Source organism: Poromitra crassiceps (assembly GCF_964638095.1).
Source record: "Poromitra crassiceps genome assembly, chromosome: 20".
NCBI classification, from domain to species: domain Eukaryota; kingdom Metazoa; phylum Chordata; class Actinopteri; order Beryciformes; family Melamphaidae; genus Poromitra; species Poromitra crassiceps.
The window spans coordinates 16548517-16561960 of NC_139637.1; the positions used below are offsets into that span (position 1 = coordinate 16548517).

The 13444-nt window shown below is 44.0% G+C and overlaps 1 protein-coding gene across 3 annotated transcripts in view; it reads right to left on the reverse strand.

The window, feature by feature from the left end:
* The window catches only part of LOC310794749 (paired box protein Pax-7-like), a gene marked incomplete at both ends in the record, with an annotated part of 98871 nt that overhangs the window by 10693 nt on the left and 74734 nt on the right, over nucleotides 1–13444 (reverse strand). The window lies entirely within an intron of this gene.

A 13444-nucleotide genomic window follows, 5' to 3' on the forward strand; every position in this document is an offset into this window, starting at 1 on the left:
AAACAGAAAGAAGAAGTTTTGGTCTATTCACCTTATGTAGCCCCGCCCACTTGACCCATTGTATCATGACTTCCTGTTCAAAACGCCGGCTGTTTTACCTGCTCAAACTAGTCTGACTCACCTGGTCAAACCTAGTTTGACTCACATTATGAGTCAGACTAGGTTTATGAGTCACAGGAAGTGTAAATACAATCGGAAGTTCAGATTGTATTTACACTTCCTGTTAGTCTCTCAAGCCAGACTGTCTCTTCTGGTGAATATATGAGATCGATTTGGCTGCTGTTCTATATTATGCTAGGAACTGGTGTCATTTTTTTCATAGAGATAGACTGATAGAGATAGAGTGATACAGACAGAGTGATAAAGACAGAGGGATGGAGAGAGATAGACTGATAGAGATAGAGTGATAAAGACAGAGGGATGGAGAGAGATAGACTGATAGAGATAGAGTGATAAAGACAGAGGGATGAGAGAGATAGACTGATACAGTAGAGTGATTTAGACAGGTTGAGGGGAGGAGGAGGTGGATGAGATGATAAAGAGAATTGGGGCGGGTGGGAGGGTCCCTTGGCCTCAGTAGACAGCTCTGTGTCCTGAGGCACTGCTCCTTAACCAGCGCTCAGGGACCGACCGCCGTTAATCTGTAGCCCCCCGCCAGCCGGCTCCCAGTCCTCCCAGTCCTCCCAGCCGGCTCCCAGTCCTCCCAGCCGGCTCCCAGTCCTCCCAGCCCTCCCAGTCCTCCTCCCAGTCCTCCTCTCAGTCCTCCCATTCCTCCCAGCCGGCTCCCAGTCCTCCCAGCCGGCTTCCAGTCCTCCCAGCCCTCCCAGCTGGCTCCCAGTCCTCCCAGTCCTCCCAGCCGGCTTCCAGTCCTCCCAGCCGGCTCCCAGTCCTCCCAGTCCTCCCAGCCGGCTCCCAGTCCTCCCAGCCCTCCTAGTCACTTCATGAATGATTCAGCTGTTTGGAGATCATAAAGAGTTCCCATCAGATGCCTCCAGACATTAGAGGCCAGACAGAGCACAGCCAGGGCCTGCTGGAGCGGTGCCAGGGAAGAACCGACCCAGCTGCACAAAGACACACACACACACACACACACACACACACACACACACACACACACACACACACACACACACACACACACACATATGCACACACACACACACACACATATGCACACACACACACACACACACACACACACACACACACACACACTCACACACACACACACACACACACACACACACACACACACACAGACACACTCACACACATAAACACACACTCTCTCTCACATACACACATACACGCACGCACGCACACGCACACACACACACACACACACACACACACACACGCATACACAAGGACACACACACTCACACACATACACACACACTTTCTCTCACACACATGCACGCACGCGCGCACACACACACACACACACACACACATCCTGGCCAGGGTTAAACCATGTGTGGTGGGACCCATTTATTCCAAACTGATATGATGCAGTTTGATTGATTACATGTTTATTTTAGAATTGATCAATACTACACTGAAAAGCCCTGAATCTGACTTGATTCAAATTTCACGTTTAGATCCGATTACACATTTGTTATTAAATTAGGGGTGCACAATGATGGATTTGTTTTGCCGATATCGATATGCTGATAATTTTCAACTCTTTTGGCAGATTGCCGATGCCAAAATTATACTGTGTGTACGCACTTATTTTTTTTAATCTAATTTCAGAGAACATCAAGTCTGTCCTGTAGTGGAATTACAGTAAGACATTATGATGCCTAGTCTTATCATGATGGCCCACTGACAGATGCAGACATAAATACAATGTTTTTAGCAGGCTGAGATGAAAGTACAGAAGCCAACTCCAATGGAGTTTCTGCTGACATGGGGCTGAGCAAGGGTCTGAAAGTTAAGTTTGCGTCATCCTGACCAGAAAATAAAGTAGGCAAAAACCTACATATTGCTCTTGCATGCATTGAGTATTTTTCAGAGGTTCTGCTACAATCAGACCTTCTTGGTCAGTGGAAATCCTGGTTTTGTTGCATGTCTTTAAATAGCGTTAACTTGGTCTTTGATTAGACCCTTTGTTAGCTCCTATCAGGCCTCTCCGCATCTACTCAAGTCGTCATGGTTCTCTCGTGGTTCCTCTTCTCTCATTCTTGGAACATGCAGCCCTGCTCATGTTGGGATCTATAGCTGGAGGGCAGGCGGACCATCTAACAGGCTCTTGAATAGCGGCCTGGCCTCCCTCGCCACTTGCGTTTATCTGGCCCACGAAATTAAATCCCAAACCCCTATCAGCATGGTTCCAAATCTGTCACTGCCAATTCAAATTCAGCCCATGTTTGCACTGTACACTGCCTCAAAAGCCAAGTCGTCCTCTTTCAAAGAGGCAAACAATTAGCTAAATAGTCATAATACAATTATCTTAATAGTGTCACACTTGTGCTGATATGTTTTCACATCTTTTTATTTATTTATTACTATTATCCTATCGCTCTTTGAAAAACACAATGTGAACATTTGTGACAGTCAAGTGGATTTTTTTCTCTCTCTCTCTTATTTCTGGTTATTCAAGGTATTTTCCTTATTTATTTAAATCGCTTATTTATTTCCTCCAAGACGTCCACGAGAGAGCAACTCTTTCGTAAAATACCTGTTTAATTTGGGGTAATTTCTTCCTTTCTTTTGCCCCAGAAAGGGCATTAGCTGGTGTTTGTAAAGTGTTTAAGGGGCCTCGAGACCCCGGCTCGCCCCAGGAGTGGTTCAGAATCAGAGAGAGAGAGAGAGAGAGAGAGAGAGAGAGAGAGGCAGAGAGAGAGAGAGAGAGAGAGAGAGAGAGAGAGAGGCAGAGAGAGGCAGAGAGACATAGGTAGAGAGTTAGAGAGGGAGGAGGAGGAGGAGGAGGAGAGAGAGTCTCCAGGACCCCGGGAGATGTCAAAGCCCTACGTGGGCGAGGAGGTGAGGGGTTTCAGGCAGGCTGACACTCCTATTCAGGGCAGCAGGGAGGTGGCCTGTCACTGCTGCGAGTGCTATTGTGCCGCTTGAAAGCGGGAATTATTCAAATCTTCATATTTAGCATAAACTCATTGACATCAATTAAAGGCGCTGGGATCATGGGGTGAAATATTTGGGCTGGCATAATGCCAGGCAGCACCGGGGTTCCTCCCAATGACAGAAAAGAGTTGGAGTATTTATCAGCTCCAGCTCTGGGTCCTAAAACATGGCTTGTTTTCTTCCTCGATACTCAGGCAGGCCCAGAGAGATAGGCTCCTACTCGCTGGTATTATGCTGTGAAAACTGTACAGCTCCACTTCTAAGAACTGTCTTTTTTGTACTAGGCCCTGAGTGAGTTTCATGATCTCAGAAAACCCAGTACAAATATACTGTATACTGTAAGTATACTGTACTCTACTTGCAAAAATACACGGAGGTTAATCTGAACTATACTGATTTTCTTAGTTCTTGAAAAGCGCACAAACACTTCCTACTGTAAAACACTCATAATCACACAAGTAAAAAACAAAAGAAGAATTTGTAAACTCGCTCCAAAAGACCCACAGAGCTAGATAGATTTATTTGATGATCCGTTTAAAAAAAATGCCATACATTAAATGTACATGCAATTCCAAAAAGGCATCAAGGATAACACAAAAAGTAGATAAAAACTTAATTCCGTTGTGGTCCTTGGTCTTAGACATACAGTACATTAAATATACAGACATTGCACCACACATACTGTAGTTTCATAATAAAATCTGGCTATCTAGTACTAAAACATTACAGCATAACAAAAGAAGACTAATTAATACAATACGCCATTTCTGCCTAGTCCCTTACTCAGGAACCCTATCTAGCAGCCACCTCTTAAGTTTAACTTTAAAGGTGCTTTGACTTGAGGCCTCCTTAATATCCAGTGGGAGCAGATTCCATTCACTGGGCCCCTGGAAAGCAAAGGAACATTGGCCAATTTTCAGTTTGCACCTAACTGACTGTAGGTTGGCTCGGCTAGCTCTGGTGCTGTGGCTGTGTGCTTCTCCTACTCTGGTGAGGTAGTTTGTGAGGTATACTGGGGCCCTATCCATGACTATCTTATGGACCATTGTAAGTCTAATCTGTGCCACCCTGGCCTCCACAGGTAGCCACTTTAATTCCTGTAGTTGGTTCCTGCCCACGTGGTCACGTGGACCGCAACCCAAAACCACCCTGACCAGCTTGTTCTGAGTTACCTGGAGTTTTTGTTTACTACCCTTTGTCAGCCCGCTGTACCATGCCAAAGAGCCATAATCAAGGTGAGGCTGCACAAGGCTGTTTGCTACCAGCCTAATGCTGTCTCTGTCTAAGAGATTGGCCTTCCTTGCTAACAATCTGGTTCTTGCGTTAACTTTGCCCACTACCTGGAGAGCCATTTCTTCACCTCCAAGACTGTTATCTAATATGCAGCCCAGATATTTTACTGATGTTTTGGCTTTTATAACCTGCGAGCCTAGCTCAACTCTGAGTTCAGGGGTCCTCCTAAGCCTGGGTTTAGATCCAAATAGGATGGATTCAGTTTTGCCCAAGTGTAAAGAAAGTCTGTTGTCAGACATCCAAGTGCTAACCTTAGAGAGCTCCTCCCCTAGCTGACCTTGTAAAGTGTCAATGTCCTTGTGTGCTATGAGTAGGGCAGCATCATCAGCATACAAAAACAAATTACAAGAGCAAGCATCATTTAGGTCATTAATATACAATATGAACAACAATGGTCCTAGGATGCTCCCTTGTGGGACCCCACAGCCTATAGCCCTAGCTTCTGACAATGTACCATTAACCTCAACTCTCTGATCTCTATTGGCCAGGTACGAGGCCATCCACTTGACCCCTAGGCAGTCCATGCCTAGTGCCTTCAATTTGGAGAGAAGAATCTGGTGGTTTACGGTGTCGAAGGCACTACAAACCTACAAAGACTTACTACAGTATGTAAGTCATTCTTTGTGTTGTCCTTTTGCAAACAGTTTCAAAGTGGTCTCTCAGTCTATCATGGCAGTCGAATATGAAAATACCTGCTTGACTTGATACAGAATAATACTGTATATGCTATGTTTTGATGGAGGGTTTACAGGCAGACGGACAAGAAAGAGCGTACATGACCTCTGAACTCCTGCCTGCCATCTAATGTCCTCCTCAACATCAAATCTGACCCTTTCCATCTCTCCATCCATCTCTCCATCCATCCACCCTTTCTCTCTCTCAGTTCTTCCACAAGCTGTTTCATGTGTCTTGGTGCTACTGTTGGAGGCCTGAGAGGAGAGATAATAGGGGACAGGACACACAAAAACACACACACACACACACACACACACACACACACACACGCACACGCACAGATTCCTCTATAAATGGTAATAAAAAAGTAATTAATTCTCTCAACTTCTAAGCAGCTCGCCTGCAGCCATGTAAGAGAGACGTGTGTAAATGGATACAATGTGCATCCTTTCAGATAAATAAATAGCACATATCAGACAAAGGGTTTGGCTTTCACACTGTACAATGCTCATTTTCTCAACTGTTCCAATTAAGCCGGGTTTTGTTTGCGCTGGTGTCAGAAGGAAGCCCGCGCTCTTTGTCTGGTTTCCACGCTCCGCCACAGGAGAGTCTTCTTCAGCGGCTGGAGCCGGACGATAGCAACACTTACTACTACAGATGGCCATGATGTCTTGCGATGGCTTCCCAAACATTGGCAGTAACGTGACTATACATTTCACGGACGGCGACACGCGGCACCCAAACGAAGCGTACATTTAAATTCATCCCATAAATATTTCGCTCTCGATTTTTACAAAGCGATGCAAGCAGCAGCATCCCTGACCACCATGTGAGATGAATGAAACTGAGAAGCACCATCTTCGATCCTTCCACAGTCCACACTATAAGTGAGGAAAACTCTGTCTGTGTCCAGATATCTCCCTTGTCGCACTTAAGTCACACACACAGTGACTTGAGACTTGACTCGAGACTCGTCCTCAAAGACTTGAGACTTGACTTGGACTTGAGGTTTGGGACTTGTGAACAATCATTTTATTTATTTTTTATTTTTTGGGGCATTAACATGAGGAACATGTCTCCTAATATCATCCAATCAATGCTGATAGTGATAATGCTAATAGATAAAAGAGTGAGGATAATACAGGACATGCTTTGAATTCCTTAGTTTTATCTGTGCAGCGTTCTAAGTAGACCGGATGGCATGCAGCAGATGACAGAACGCTCATCCATAGGGACTTGAGACTTGACTTGGACTTGTGACCAAAGACTTGAGACTTGACTTGGACTTGCAAAAAATGACTTGTGAGCATCTCTGTAAGGATGTGATTTCATCTATGTGACACAACTCTGATTCTGAACTGGAAGGATAAAGGGGAAGGAAGGGAGACATAACACACACGCGCACACGCACACGCACACACACACACACACACACACACACACACACACACACACACACACACACACACACACACACACACACGCTGGAGGTGAGTGGATAAGCCTCTCAGCTCAAACACAGTGGTATCTTGAACAGATGGAGGAGCGATGAGAAGACCGAGGCATCCAGAAGTGCAGCCTGGTTATCTCAATGCCACACGATGATGCCCTCTCCCACATCCAGCTTCATCACTGAGCCTCTCTCTCCCCAGCCTCTGGCCCCGCCTCCACCAAGCCCTTTAAACTGCCATCCCATCTCCTCTTTGATTTGCTCTCCATAGACTCTCCTTCTTTGTTTCTGCACTGCTCTCTCCACAGATCACCTGTCAATCAAACCGTGTGTCCAGCACTGTGACTTTGTGTCATTGGCCTTGGATGTCTCTGCTGCTGCAGTCTGAGTTCACGGCTCATGCTAACCAGAGCAATCTAGTAAGAGAGTGGCGTCAGCGGAGGTCCAACATGCGTGACTCAGTAGCCAACAGTGTTGGGACTAGAACTTAACTACCTTTTTCAGTAACTAGTGATCTAACTAATTACTTTTTCAAATTCAGTAACTCAGTTACAGTTACTAAAATAGTAACTGGGCTAGTTACTAGTTACTTTAGGACATGAAAATAACGGACAACTTCAGAGGATTACCCAGTTTCTGATCCTCAGACCTAGTCCGGGGAGAGAGCTGCAGCCAGAGCCCCAGAGGCTAAGGACCTTGATAGGCTATAAGCCTCCCCAATAAGCGAATGTTCAATGCCACACTGTGGCACAGCAACACTAACATAATGTGTGCATTAATAACAATCGAAGCGGACTTTTAAAAGTAACGCAAAAGTTACTTTTGCTAACTAGCCACGTTCTTCTTCTGTTTACTCCAAACAAACTGGAAACATCAAACGCCTCACTTCCTGTGAGCCAGAGGATTCCTCCCAGGTTAAGACAGCAAATGGAAAAGCTTTCATTATAGAGCTGTATAGTTTATTAATCGATTAGTCGATCGACAGAAAATTAATCAACTTTCTTTTTTATAATCGATTAATAGTTTTAAGAAAAAAATATTAACATGATCTCGTTCCAGTGAATATTTTCTGGTATTTTCTTCTGCTTGGGCTTGGTGGAAAAAGTGATGGACACTTTTCACCATTTTGTGACATTTTATAGACCAAACGACGAATCGATTCGTCAAGACAATAATTGACAGATTAATCGATAAAGGAATATAATCATTAGTTGCAGCCCTGGTTGAATCACTGAGTTAGAGCAGTGATACGCAGTGGTAAAATGAAAATTATATGTATTTAGATGCAAACTCTTATTTTTGATTATGTAATTTACATGATACCATATAACCTTAGCATCAAATGCATAATTACCGAATTTGGGATTTACCTCACAATATGGCCCTCCATACATGGGCACATGGCTGACATGTAAAAAATGAAGCCTGCCCTGCAGCAGTGTTGCTGGTGTTACACCACACACTGTGACTGCCTTAGATGTCATTTTAAGAAGCAAGGCATTAATTGGAAAACATGTTGAGGTTGAATGCAGAAAATCTGATGCAATCAGAGGTAATTATGAGATCAGCTAATGCTATTCTACTACAAGCAGATGTGGTTTTGTCAGAGGCAGTAATCCTGAAAATCCCAACTCCCCCATCACCGAAACAAGAAATTGAATTCAATGTCATGAAGAAGGCATATTTAAATAGAGAGCAGCAATTTAAAAAGAAAATGCATCCATCCCCTGACAGGACTGAAAGACAAATATCATATGAGGGAATGACATCCTGAGCCAGATGACAGTGACCTTGGTTTGTGCCTGTGTCTTTGACATTATTATAAGAAGGAGCTACGCTAAATACCAGCATGAAATATGTATAAGGTGTCGGTCACATCTTTGAAAGTTACAGTAGCTGCTGCTCACAATAGCTGACCTTTCCAGCCTTGGGTGAGCTCATTCAACCTCGAAGTTCACGTGAAGCCCTGACACGGAACAACAGCCATGAAAGATAAGGATGAGGAATGAATCTCAAGTTGCTGTGTGACCAAGTTTGAACAGGACAGATTTTAGAAACCCCCACACAAATTTTTTTTATTTATTTATTTATTTATTTATTTATTTATTTATTTATTTATTTTACTCACTAAAGTTGATGTTGCATTCAATTACCGTGAGAGCAAAGCAGTGCGAAATGTATTTTTCAGTGTATCTTGCTCATGAGAATTTTGACTCCATGGGAAGGACCCTCATCTGAGATCACTGTCTATTTCATGCAATGAGCAGGTTTTTTTTGCTGAGGGCGGAGTTAGCTTCTCATTTTCCTCTTCACTTTGTTCACAGAAATGTTTACTCTTCCTCGCCTCATCTACTCCTATTTCCTTTTCCATTTGTATACTGTTTCTCTATTCACTTGCTTCCCTTGTCTCTCAATATAATTGAATGTCATTCTCTTTGTCGGGAAGCTTTATCTTTTCTTTCCTTTCTTTCTCTTCTTCTTTTATATTATATTCATTTAGAAAATCATGTTTAACTCGTTGTTTGATTGTCTGTCTTTTATCATATTTTTTTATTAATTTAGATTTTCTTTGCAATAAGGTGAGATACTACTATAAGCCCCTCCGGGATTCTTTCTCTCACCTGTGCAATTTTGCATTAAGTTACTTGTTGTATTATCTGCTGTTATTTATTTTCTCTGTGGAAATAAAACAATAAACAATAAATAAGCTCACAGTATTTACTATAGAGAGCCAAAGTGAAACGTCACTTCCTGCTTTCTCCCTGTACCAGCGCTGCGAAAAATATGAATGGTGGTGAACGGAGAATAAGGTTACTTTTTTGATCCCGTGAATTGTGCCACGGGGTGCCAATGCTAATTTTGTCAATTTAAAACATAACTTTGCATGTCAAGAAAGTCACAGTTTGTCGCCAAACTGTTGAAGTTATAAATCAGAAAGACTACATGCACTGTCGCCTAAGTGACGTCACTTTCTCTACCGGCAAAGCTGAAGACCGGCGACATGCCACGAGCTTCCACGAGCTATGTCGTTTTTATACAAAACTAACCCCTATACTTTCAGTTTGACGACAAACTGTGACTTTATTGACATGCAGAGTTATGTTTTAAATTGACAAAATTAGCGTTGGCACCCCATGGCACAATTCAAACGGGATCAAAAAAGTAACCTTATTCTCCGTTCACCGCCATTCATATTTTTCGCAGCGCTGGTACAGGGAGAAAGCAGGAAGTGACGTTCCACTTTGCCTCTCTATATTCGAGCAGTTCTCAGAGTGGGGTTCAGGGACCTGCAGGGGTCCTTAAGGAGACTCCAAAAGTCCTTGAGGGGGTTCCAAGGTTCTATAGCAGTAACATGGAGGGATAGTTTAATTTCACTATAATGTAATTCACCCCAAATGATCTTAATCAGAGAAAGTACGAAAGTCTACGATCACTGGTCATGGCAGAATTTGAAACGGGTTCTTTTGACTGGTTTAGTGTACAGTAGGCTGGGTTGGGGAAGTGTTTAAATTAATTCAAATGAGCCGTTTGATTGTCAGTGACAGGAAGTGGGCAGGGAGCAGTCAGGCCCAGATCACGGCGATTAGCGTGCAGCCAAACAAGCTGTCACCTCTCACAACATGGAGCTGAGGGAGTGCAGACAGACAGATGGCTCTTTCTGCTGGGGCCGTTCACACTGCACTGAGGTTACCGTCAGGAAATAGTATGCATATTGACCTTTTTCAAATCACATTTATGGACCTTTGCCCAGAGCCGTGTCTATGGAAGAGTCGCGACATCTTCATTCACTCCAATGGACCAGTTTTTTTTACTCTCAAGAGTTCCAGGAAGTAAGGTCCTGCATTAAGCAGCACTGTCGAGTTGCAGCAAAATGGACAGTTTGTGTTGTACTTTGAAAGTTTTTTTTTTTTTTTTTTTTTTTTTTTTTATCAAATTGTACATTATCAGCTTTATTTTAGCATTCAAAAGTAGCGCGAGACCCCTTCCTGGCTGTTCATTGGCTAATGAGTCATGCATTTTGGTCCTCCGCTGACGCCACTCTCTCTCCAAATTGCTCTGCCTTTGCCATGTCAATTTCTTTGTATTTGTATTTATGTTTCATTTTATTCTTAATGGTAATTCCATTTTAAAGAATGATTTATCTGTGGGTCAATATAAAGTCTGAAAAACTTAAATTAGCTAAATTTGATCTTTGAACTTGATCTTTTGTTTTGCACTTTCTTACACTGGAGCACTTTTGTTTTTCTTTTCTTCTTTTGCATCGGTTCGCCTCTGTTTGGACATCTTCCTTATTTTCGGAACAGGAGGCAGGTTGCTCTCCTTCCCCCCCCCCCCAACAGTCCCTAAATGGTGCCAGTGTTGCAAGGTCCCATGCTAAGCAAGGGTTAATGGTTTCTACAGGGCTCCCATCAGAGCGAGGCAGCACTCAGCAGTCGGCTTATTTTCTCTGGCTAATATGTAGGAAGATGGCACGGTGGGGACAACATGGAAGAACCCCCCCTCCCTCTTCATACACCCCCCCCCCCCCCCCCCGAGTCTTCTGCTTCCACCAAATTAAACTGTAGCCTTTAATGATCGGAGGGCGAGAGGTTCTTCCAGAACAGGCCGGGGTCGCGGCTGATGATGAGAGCGAAGACGAGCTGTTTGCTGAAGCTGCGGGGCGTCGGCCCGGTGAGGGATGTCAGGTCAAATAGTAGTTGACAGTGTTAATATGCGCACCTCCCAGGCCATAATGACATGTAAATAAACAGAGAGATGGCTCTCAGCTGGAGGCTGGCAGGCAGAGCAGCCAGCTGGGCCCTGAAGGCATCGCACAGAGAAAAGAGACAGGGACACAGATAGAGACAGCCTGAACGCATCGCACAGAGAAAAGAGACAGGGACACAGATAGAGACAGCCTGAACACAGCGCACAGAGAAAAGAGACAGGGACACAGAGAAAAGAGACAGGGACACAGAGAAAAGAGACAGGGACACAGATAGAGACAGCCTGAACGCATCGCACAGAGAAAAGAGACAGGGACACAGATAGAGACAGCCTGAACACAGCGCACAGAGAAAAGAGACAGGGACACAGAGAAAAGAGACAGGGACACAGAGAAAAGAGACAGGGACACAGATAGAGACAGCCTGAACGCATCACACAGAGAAAAGAGACAGGGACACAGATAGAGACAGCCTGAACACAGCGCACAGAGAAAAGAGACAGGGACACAGATAGAGACAGCCTGAACACATCGCACAGAGAAAAGAGACAGGGACACAGAGAAAAGAGACAGGGACACAGAGAAAAGAGACAGGGACACAGATAGAGACAGCGTGAATGCATCGCACAGAGAAAAGAGACAGGGACACAGAGAAAAGAGACAGGGACACAGATAGAGACAGCCTGAACACATCGCACAGAGAAAAGAGACAGGGACACAGAGAAAAGAGACAGGGACACAGATAGAGACAGCCTGAACACATCACACAGAGAAAAGAGACAGGGACACAGAGAAAAGAGACAGGGACACAGATAGAGACAGCCTGAACACATCACACAGAGAAAAGAGACAGGGACACAGAGAAAAGAGACAGGGACACAGAGAAAAGAGACAGAGCAGCAACAGAGAAAAGAGACAGGGACACAGAGAAAAGAGACAGGGACACAGAGAAAAGAGACAGAGCAGCAACAGAGAAAAGAGACAGGGACACAGATAGAGACACAGAGCAGCAACAGAGAAAAGAGACAGTGACACAGAGAAAAGAGACAGAGCAGCAACAGAGAAAAGAGACAGGGACACAGAGAAAAGAGACAGGGACACAGAGAAAAGAGACAGAGCAGCAACAGAGAAAAGAGACAGGGACACAGATAGAGACACAGAGCAGCAACAGAGAAAAGAGACAGGGACACAGAGAAAAGAGACAGAGCAGCAACAGAGAAAAGAGACAGGGACACAGAGAAAAGAGACAGGGACACAGAGAAAAGAGACAGAGCAGCAACAGAGAAAAGAGACAGGGACACAGATAGAGACACAGAGCAGCAACAGAGAAAAGAGACAGTGACACAGAGAAAAGAGACAGGGACACAGATAGAGACACAGAGCAGCAACAGAGAGTGCAGCAAACAGTCCAGAGGTTTTTTGAGATTGTTGCGACCAAAAATCCTTGATTATGCAGCAGATTGTTTTTCTCCCAAAAAAATTATTTGCAGTAAAATTGCAGGAAAAAATGTAAGCCAAAGAAAAACAGGTAGGACTATAGAGATAAAATGTGATTTTTCTACCCATAGGAAGTCATATAATCACTTCCAATGGTAATAAGCTACTTGATAGAGAATAGTTCCTTTAAAATAGGCTTCTTAAGAAATTGTGTTGTTTTACAATGAAACAGCTGCTTATTTTTGGTTGTTTGTTTGTTACATGCTTGTTACACATTGTGAGAATCTCAAAAAACTTATCAACCATATTGCTATACAACTATGATTGCTTCCCAGTCTCGCTCGGTGCTCAATATCTCTGGCCGATCCTAGCCAGCGCGCCATGGGGCTACACCCCGCCGAGTGAGTGGCAGGTTATGGGGGATCTTACAAAAGCATCAACTTGGTCCTGCGTTTGGACCTGTTGCTGGACTTGTTATGTCCTCTTAATAGCCTCAACTAAGTCCTGCTATCGGACCTGTTGCTGGACCTGTTTCACAAAAGCCTCAACTAGGTCCTGTTTGCTTGGACCTGTTGCTGGACCTCATTTAAAAGGAGATCCATAATGAAAAAGACCCATTTGTTCAAAAGCATCAACTTGGTCCTGCTTCCTTGGACCTGTTGCTGGACCTACAGTATTTATAGATCCATATCACAAAAGCCTTTTGATAAACCCACAACATGCAAATATTTCAGATTCTTTTAAATATCAGATGACAGCTCAGTAATGAATTATGAAATTAATTCAGACTTACCCGCTCT